Source organism: Sardina pilchardus, chromosome 11, assembly GCF_963854185.1.
Source record: "Sardina pilchardus chromosome 11, fSarPil1.1, whole genome shotgun sequence".
NCBI classification, from domain to species: Eukaryota; Metazoa; Chordata; class Actinopteri; order Clupeiformes; family Clupeidae; genus Sardina; species Sardina pilchardus.
Genome location: NC_085004.1, coordinates 34,614,189 through 34,622,333, shown reverse-complemented (window position 1 = coordinate 34,622,333; position 8,145 = coordinate 34,614,189). Strand labels below are relative to the sequence as shown.

Below are 8,145 nucleotides of genomic sequence, written 5' to 3'. Positions count from 1 at the left end.
TACAATATCTGGGATGTCGAAGGCCAAGCAGACTATAGGCTATTTTCCATACTCAGACAGTGTTGAAAAAATTACTTTGCAGCTCTTGGGCGAATGAACACAGCGAGACCGGGAATTGTACAACACGGTGAAAACTACATAGAAAACAAAGCTGTCACCCCAAAAAATAAGCTAAACATTCCAGATGAAAACAAGCACTAAAACTCCCCCAATCCGCCAGCTGTTTACAGTCAACTCGTGCAATTTTTTTCCGACCTGTTGCTGGCTTAGCCTATATTTCCTACCTATGCATTTATTTATTTATTTATTTATGTATTTCTTTATTTTGCTTTCAAACGGAGGAAGCAAATATTCAAAGGGGTTGGAACGTCTACGTACTAGGGAGCAGGCACGCACAGACAGACAGCCTGAAAAAAAAAAAAAAAAGTTTCACTGGCTGATGGAGAGAAAAGCTTACGGCACCTGGTATTCCCAGGCGGTCTCCCATCCAAGTACTAACCAGGCCCGACGCTGCTTAGCTTCCGAGATCGGACAAGATCGGGCGTGTTCAGCGTGGTATGGCCGTAAGCGAAAGCAACCGGCCAAAGTAACCTACTTAAAGCTCCCTAACCCGGGTTGGAGACGCGTGTGTTGTGAAAGGTGAGGTACGCTACATTGTGTTCAAGAAAACAAGGGCGCATTTTCCGCGTGGAGTTCAACTTTGAAAGTGAAGAATACAACAAATGGCATTTAAAACTTGGTAACATTTCCAATAACTGTTCCTTCTTTATCCTAAAAACGATGGGTACTGACAGAAGAGTTTGGTTAGGCAAGTGCACATACTTTACTCACAGTACAACATACATAGGGCAGCTTTATCTCTGATTAAAACGGTCACAGATTTGTTTAGAAGCTAAATAAATTGTAATGGTGACATAGCATGGCAAAAACCACTTGGTGTGTACACCATTTGAAACTACCACAAGTAAATTAGAAAATGTCACTGGAGTAAAAAAAAAGCTCAGCTTTTCAAACAAAGATGATACTCAAAGCTAAGGAGAGAAATCAGTGTCTGGCCATGCATGAGAATATAAAACCACTAAGTATTTGATGGGATTTAAAAAAAAAAAAATCCGTTTTTCTAAGCAGAGCGAAAACACAGGAGACGTTTCATTGGAGAGAACAGCCCTAATTTACAATTCATAAAATATGAGCTTCGTTTTAGAAACTTAGCCTCTCAATGAAAACAACGTACACATACCGGTCGGGATGCGGACGCTCCGAGTTGGGTCTCTGGCCAGTTAGGACTGCGCATTCAGGTCATGTGTTGTAAAGAGGGTTGTTTCGTGGATCCTCTTTGCTTCATCTTCGCCACGGAGAGAGAAAAAACAACTGCTCCAAATGCAGTTCTCTACTGGTGTGCTAGAGTCACTGGCAGCCAATGATCCATACATGTCCAGATGTACACTAGCGACAGAAAGCGTGGCGCTCCCTCCGGCTACGGAGACGTGAATGAGCGCTTCTCCTTAGCGCACGGTTTATATAGGCCTTATACGTAATAGTAGACACACGTCAATCGAATGCTGCATCTAATCCGACAACATAGGCTATGTAGTAGCAACTGCTGTCAAGCAAAACTTCATGAAGCACGCTGATATTAGCTTTTCATATATCAATTCGCTGTGCGTAAAAACAGGAACTGTGGTCACTCGCTCTACTTGGACATCCTGAAACGAGTAACATACAGTTGTTCAGGAAAACACTACAATATCTGGGATGTCGAAGGCCAAGCAGACTATAGGCTATTTTCCATACTCAGACAGTGTTGAAAAAATTACTTTGCAGCTCTTGGGCGAATGAACACAGCGAGACCGGGAATTGTACAACACGGTGAAAACTACATAGAAAACAAAGCTGTCACCCCAAAAAATAAGCTAAACATTCCAGATGAAAACAAGCACTAAAACTCCCCCAATCCGCCAGCTGTTTACAGTCAACTCGTGCAATTTTTTTCCGACCTGTTGCTGGCTTAGCCTATATTTCCTACCTATGCATTTATTTATTTATTTATTTATGTATTTCTTTATTTTGCTTTCAAACGGAGGAAGCAAATATTCAAAGGGGTTGGAACGTCTACGTACTAGGGAGCAGGCACGCACAGACAGACAGCCTGAAAAAAAAAAAAAAAAGTTTCACTGGCTGATGGAGAGAAAAGCTTACGGCACCTGGTATTCCCAGGCGGTCTCCCATCCAAGTACTAACCAGGCCCAACGCTGCTTAGCTTCCGAGATCGGACGAGATCGGGCGTGTTCAGCGTGGTATGGCCGTAAGCGAAAGCAACCGGCCAAAGTAACCTACTTAAAGCTCCCTAACCCGGGTTGGAGACGCGTGTGTTGTGAAAGGTGAGGTACGCTACATTGTGTTCAAGAAAACAAGGGCGCATTTTCCGCGTGGAGTTCAACTTTGAAAGTGAAGAATACAACAAATGGCATTTAAAACTTGGTAACATTTCCAATAACTGTTCCTTCTTTATCCTAAAAACGATGGGTACTGACAGAAGAGTTTGGTTAGGCAAGTGCACATACTTTACTCACAGTACAACATACATAGGGCAGCTTTATCTCTGATTAAAACGGTCACAGATTTGTTTAGAAGCTAAATAAATTGTAATGGTGACATAGCATGGCAAAAACCACTTGGTGTGTACACCATTTGAAACTACCACAAGTAAATTAGAAAATGTCACTGGAGTAAAAAAAAAGCTCAGCTTTTCAAACAAAGATGATACTCAAAGCTAAGGAGAGAAATCAGTGTCTGGCCATGCATGAGAATATAAAACCACTAAGTATTTGATGGGATTTAAAAAAAAAAAAATCCGTTTTTCTAAGCAGAGCGAAAACACAGGAGACGTTTCATTGGAGAGAACAGCCCTAATTTACAATTCATAAAATATGAGCTTCGTTTTAGAAACTTAGCCTCTCAATGAAAACAACGTACACATACCGGTCGGGATGTGGACGCTCCGAGTTGGGTCTCTGGCCAGTTAGGACTGCGCATTCAGGTCATGTGTTGTAAAGAGGGTTGTTTCGTGGATCCTCTTTGCTTCATCTTCGCCACGGAGAAAGAAAAAACAACTGCTCCAAATGCAGTTCTCTACTGGTGTGCTAGAGTCACTGGCAGCCAATGATCCATACATGTCCAGATGTACACTAGCGACAGAAAGCGTGGCGCTCCCTCCGGCGACGGAGACGTGAATGAGCGCTTCTCCTTAGCGCACGGTTTATATAGGCCTTATACGTAATAGTAGACACACGTCAATCGAATGCTGCATCTAATCCGACAACATAGGCTATGTAGTAGCAACTGCTGTCAAGCAAAACTTCATGAAGCACGCTGATATTAGCTTTTCATATATCAATTCGCTGTGCGTAAAAACAGGACCTTTGGTCACTCGCTCTACTTGGACATCCTGAAACGAGTAACCTACAGTTGTTCAGGAAAACACTACAATATCTGGGATGTCGAAGGCCAAGCAGACTATAGGCTATTTTCCATACTCAGACAGTGTTGAAAAAATTACTTTGCAGCTCTTGGGCGAATGAACACAGCGAGACCGGGAATTGTACAACACGGTGAAAACTACATAGAAAACAAAGCTGTCACCCCAAAAAATAAGCTAAACATTCCAGATGAAAACAAGCACTAAAACTCCCCCAATCCGCCAGCTGTTTACAGTCAACTCGTGCAATTTTTTTCCGACCTGTTGCTGGCTTAGCCTATATTTCCTACCTATGCATTTATTTATTTATTTATTTATGTATTTCTTTATTTTGCTTTCAAACGGAGGAAGCAAATATTCAAAGGGGTTGGAACGTCTACGTACTAGGGAGCAGGCACGCACAGACAGACAGCCTGAAAAAAAAAAAAAAGTTTCACTGGCTGATGGAGAGAAAAGCTTACGGCACCTGGTATTCCCAGGCGGTCTCCCATCCAAGTACTAACCAGGCCCGACGCTGCTTAGCTTCCGAGATCGGACGAGATCGGGCGTGTTCAGCGTGGTATGGCCGTAAGCGAAAGCAACCGGCCAAAGTAACCTACTTAAAGCTCCCTAACCCGGGTTGGAGACGCGTGTGTTGTGAAAGGTGAGGTACGCTACATTGTGTTCAAGAAAACAAGGGCGCATTTTCCGCGTGGAGTTCAACTTTGAAAGTGAAGAATACAACAAATGGCATTTAAAACTTGGTAACATTTCCAATAACTGTTCCTTCTTTATCCTAAAAACGATGGGTACTGACAGAAGAGTTTGGTTAGGCAAGTGCACATACTTTACTCACAGTACAACATACATAGGGCAGCTTTATCTCTGATTAAAACGCTCACAGATTTGTTTAGAAGCTAAATAAATTGTAATGGTGACATAGCATGGCAAAAACCACTTGGTGTGTACACCATTTGAAACTACCACAAGTAAATTAGAAAATGTCACTGGAGTAAAAAAAAAGCTCAGCTTTTCAAACAAAGATGATACTCAAAGCTAAGGAGAGAAATCAGTGTCTGGCCATGCATGAGAATATAAAACCACTAAGTATTTGATGGGATTTAAAAAAAAAAAAATCCGTTTTTCTAAGCAGAGCGAAAACACAGGAGACGTTTCATTGGAGAGAACAGCCCTAATTTACAATTCATAAAATATGAGCTTCGTTTTAGAAACTTAGCCTCTCAATGAAAACAACGTACACATACCGGTCGGGATGTGGACGCTCCGAGTTGGGTCTCTGGCCAGTTAGGACTGCGCATTCAGGTCATGTGTTGTAAAGAGGGTTGTTTCGTGGATCCTCTTTGCTTCATCTTCGCCACGGAGAAAGAAAAAACAACTGCTCCAAATGCAGTTCTCTACTGGTGTGCTAGAGTCACTGGCAGCCAATGATCCATACATGTCCAGATGTACACTAGCGACAGAAAGCGTGGCGCTCCCTCCGGCGACGGAGACGTGAATGAGCGCTTCTCCTTAGCGCACGGTTTATATAGGCCTTATACGTAATAGTAGACACACGTCAATCGAATGCTGCATCTAATCCGACAACATAGGCTATGTAGTAGCAACTGCTGTCAAGCAAAACTTCATGAAGCACGCTGATATTAGCTTTTCATATATCAATTCGCTGTGCGTAAAAACAGGACCTTTGGTCACTCGCTCTACTTGGACATCCTGAAACGAGTAACCTACAGTTGTTCAGGAAAACACTACAATATCTGGGATGTCGAAGGCCAAGCAGACTATAGGCTATTTTCCATACTCAGACAGTGTTGAAAAAATTACTTTGCAGCTCTTGGGCGAATGAACACAGCGAGACCGGGAATTGTACAACACGGTGAAAACTACATAGAAAACAAAGCTGTCACCCCAAAAAATAAGCTAAACATTCCAGATGAAAACAAGCACTAAAACTCCCCCAATCCGCCAGCTGTTTACAGTCAACTCGTGCAATTTTTTTCCGACCTGTTGCTGGCTTAGCCTATATTTCCTACCTATGCATTTATTTATTTATTTATTTATGTATTTCTTTATTTTGCTTTCAAACGGAGGAAGCAAATATTCAAAGGGGTTGGAACGTCTACGTACTAGGGAGCAGGCACGCACAGACAGACAGCCTGAAAAAAAAAAAAAAGTTTCACTGGCTGATGGAGAGAAAAGCTTACGGCACCTGGTATTCCCAGGCGGTCTCCCATCCAAGTACTAACCAGGCCCGACGCTGCTTAGCTTCCGAGATCGGACGAGATCGGGCGTGTTCAGCGTGGTATGGCCGTAAGCGAAAGCAACCGGCCAAAGTAACCTACTTAAAGCTCCCTAACCCGGGTTGGAGACGCGTGTGTTGTGAAAGGTGAGGTACGCTACATTGTGTTCAAGAAAACAAGGGCGCATTTTCCGCGTGGAGTTCAACTTTGAAAGTGAAGAATACAACAAATGGCATTTAAAACTTGGTAACATTTCCAATAACTGTTCCTTCTTTATCCTAAAAATGATGGGTACTGACAGAAGAGTTTGGTTAGGCAAGTGCACATACTTTACTCACAGTACAACATACATAGGGCAGCTTTATCTCTGATTAAAACGGTCACAGATTTGTTTAGAAGCTAAATAAATTGTAATGGTGACATAGCATGGCAAAAACCACTTGGTGTGTACACCATTTGAAACTACCACAAGTAAATTAGAAAATGTCACTGGAGTAAAAAAAAAGCTCAGCTTTTCAAACAAAGATGATACTCAAAGCTAAGGAGAGAAATCAGTGTCTGGCCATGCATGAGAATATAAAACCACTAAGTATTTGATGGGATTTAAAAAAAAAAAATCCGTTTTTCTAAGCAGAGCGAAAACACAGGAGACGTTTCATTGGAGAGAACAGCCCTAATTTACAATTCATAAAATATGAGCTTCGTTTTAGAAACTTAGCCTCTCAATGAAAACAACGTACACATACCGGTCGGGATGCGGACGCTCCGAGTTGGGTCTCTGGCCAGTTAGGACTGCGCATTCAGGTCATGTGTTGTAAAGAGGGTTGTTTCGTGGATCCTCTTTGCTTCATCTTCGCCACGGAGAAAGAAAAAACAACTGCTCCAAATGCAGTTCTCTACTGGTGTGCTAGAGTCACTGGCAGCCAATGATCCATACATGTCCAGATGTACACTAGCGACAGAAAGCGTGGCGCTCCCTCCGGCTACGGAGACGTGAATGAGCGCTTCTCCTTAGCGCACGGTTTATATAGGCCTTATACGTAATAGTAGACACACGTCAATCGAATGCTGCATCTAATCCGACAACATAGGCTATGTAGTAGCAACTGCTGTCAAGCAAAACTTCATGAAGCACGCTGATATTAGCTTTTCATATATCAATTCGCTGTGCGTAAAAACAGGAACTTTGGTCACTCGCTCTACTTGGACATCCTGAAACGAGTAACATACAGTTGTTCAGGAAAACACTACAATATCTGGGATGTCGAAGGCCATGCAGACTATAGGCTATTTTCCATACTCAGACAGTGTTGAAAAAATTACTTTGCAGCTCTTGGGCGAATGAACACAGCGAGACCGGGAATTGTACAACACGGTGAAAACTACATAGAAAACAAAGCTGTCACCCCAAAAAATAAGCTAAACATTCCAGATGAAAACAAGCACTAAAACTCCCCCAATCCGCCAGCTGTTTACAGTCAACTCGTGCAATTTTTTTCCGACCTGTTGCTGGCTTAGCCTATATTTCCTACCTATGCATTTATTTATTTATTTATTTATGTATTTCTTTATTTTGCTTTCAAACGGAGGAAGCAAATATTCAAAGGGGTTGGAACGTCTACGTACTAGGGAGCAGGCACGCACAGACAGACAGCCTGAAAAAAAAAAAAAGTTTCACTGGCTGATGGAGAGAAAAGCTTACGGCACCTGGTGTTCCCAAGCGAATTCTCCCCAAAGTCCCTATCTCTGCTCAACTCTGCTCAACCGGCCAATAGTTGAGCGCCGTTGAGCAGCGTTGAGCGCTCAACAGTCCAATCATTGAGCCATGTTGAGCGCTCAACCCACCAATCATTGAGCATGAGCATCGATGGGCCAATCACCTTCACCAAATTCACGACGTCACGACGTCTCTGCTCGACGCTCTTTGAGCTGCGTTATGAAAATACTGGCGGCCATCTTTATTGGAGTCGGCGTTACTGATGACTGATCAGACTGTTTTTATACTTTCAGGTAAGTTTGGTCTAATTATGGGCTTAGTAATGAATGAAACTCTATATATTTCGGATAGTTTGCCTGAACCGTAAAGGTTTTACATGGTATCTCGTAGGCGCCGTACGTACTGACGCTAATTTTCTGTCACCAAGCGGCTAGGTTAATAGATAGGTCCCACCTCTTTGAAATGCGTTTAAAATACGACAAGACTATTGATTTTACATGTTGAGACCTTGAAGGATGTACTTCTACTGTGTGGACTCGAAATGTAAAGCTTAAATGTGCTTTAGACGTGTTAGAATATCACCCGCGATTAGCATGCTAAATGCATTGAACGTGAATGAATGGGCTACGAATCGCCACTGTAATGATCTGACGTTCCCTGGAAACACTTTACAAATGTGATCAGATACCCTAGCTCACTTTTTAAGACCATAG

The 8,145-nt window shown here is 42.6% G+C and overlaps 4 non-coding genes across 4 annotated transcripts; all 4 read right to left on the bottom strand.

Moving 5' to 3' along the window:
* Nucleotides 1-450: 450 nt before the first annotated feature.
* LOC134096431 (5S ribosomal RNA) lies at nt 451-569 on the bottom strand. Its single transcript, XR_009940883.1, has one exon. It is a non-coding gene; the product is annotated as a 5S ribosomal RNA (ribosomal RNA).
* Nucleotides 570-2,192: 1,623 nt separating this feature from the next.
* LOC134096292 (5S ribosomal RNA) lies at nt 2,193-2,311 on the bottom strand. The gene has a single exon (XR_009940750.1). It is a non-coding gene; the product is annotated as a 5S ribosomal RNA (ribosomal RNA).
* Nucleotides 2,312-3,932: 1,621 nt separating this feature from the next.
* LOC134096427 (5S ribosomal RNA) lies at nt 3,933-4,051 on the bottom strand. The gene has a single exon (XR_009940880.1). It is a non-coding gene; the product is annotated as a 5S ribosomal RNA (ribosomal RNA).
* Nucleotides 4,052-5,672: 1,621 nt separating this feature from the next.
* Nucleotides 5,673-5,791, bottom strand: LOC134096426 (5S ribosomal RNA). The gene has a single exon (XR_009940879.1). It is a non-coding gene; the product is annotated as a 5S ribosomal RNA (ribosomal RNA).
* Nucleotides 5,792-8,145: the final 2,354 nt, after the last annotated feature.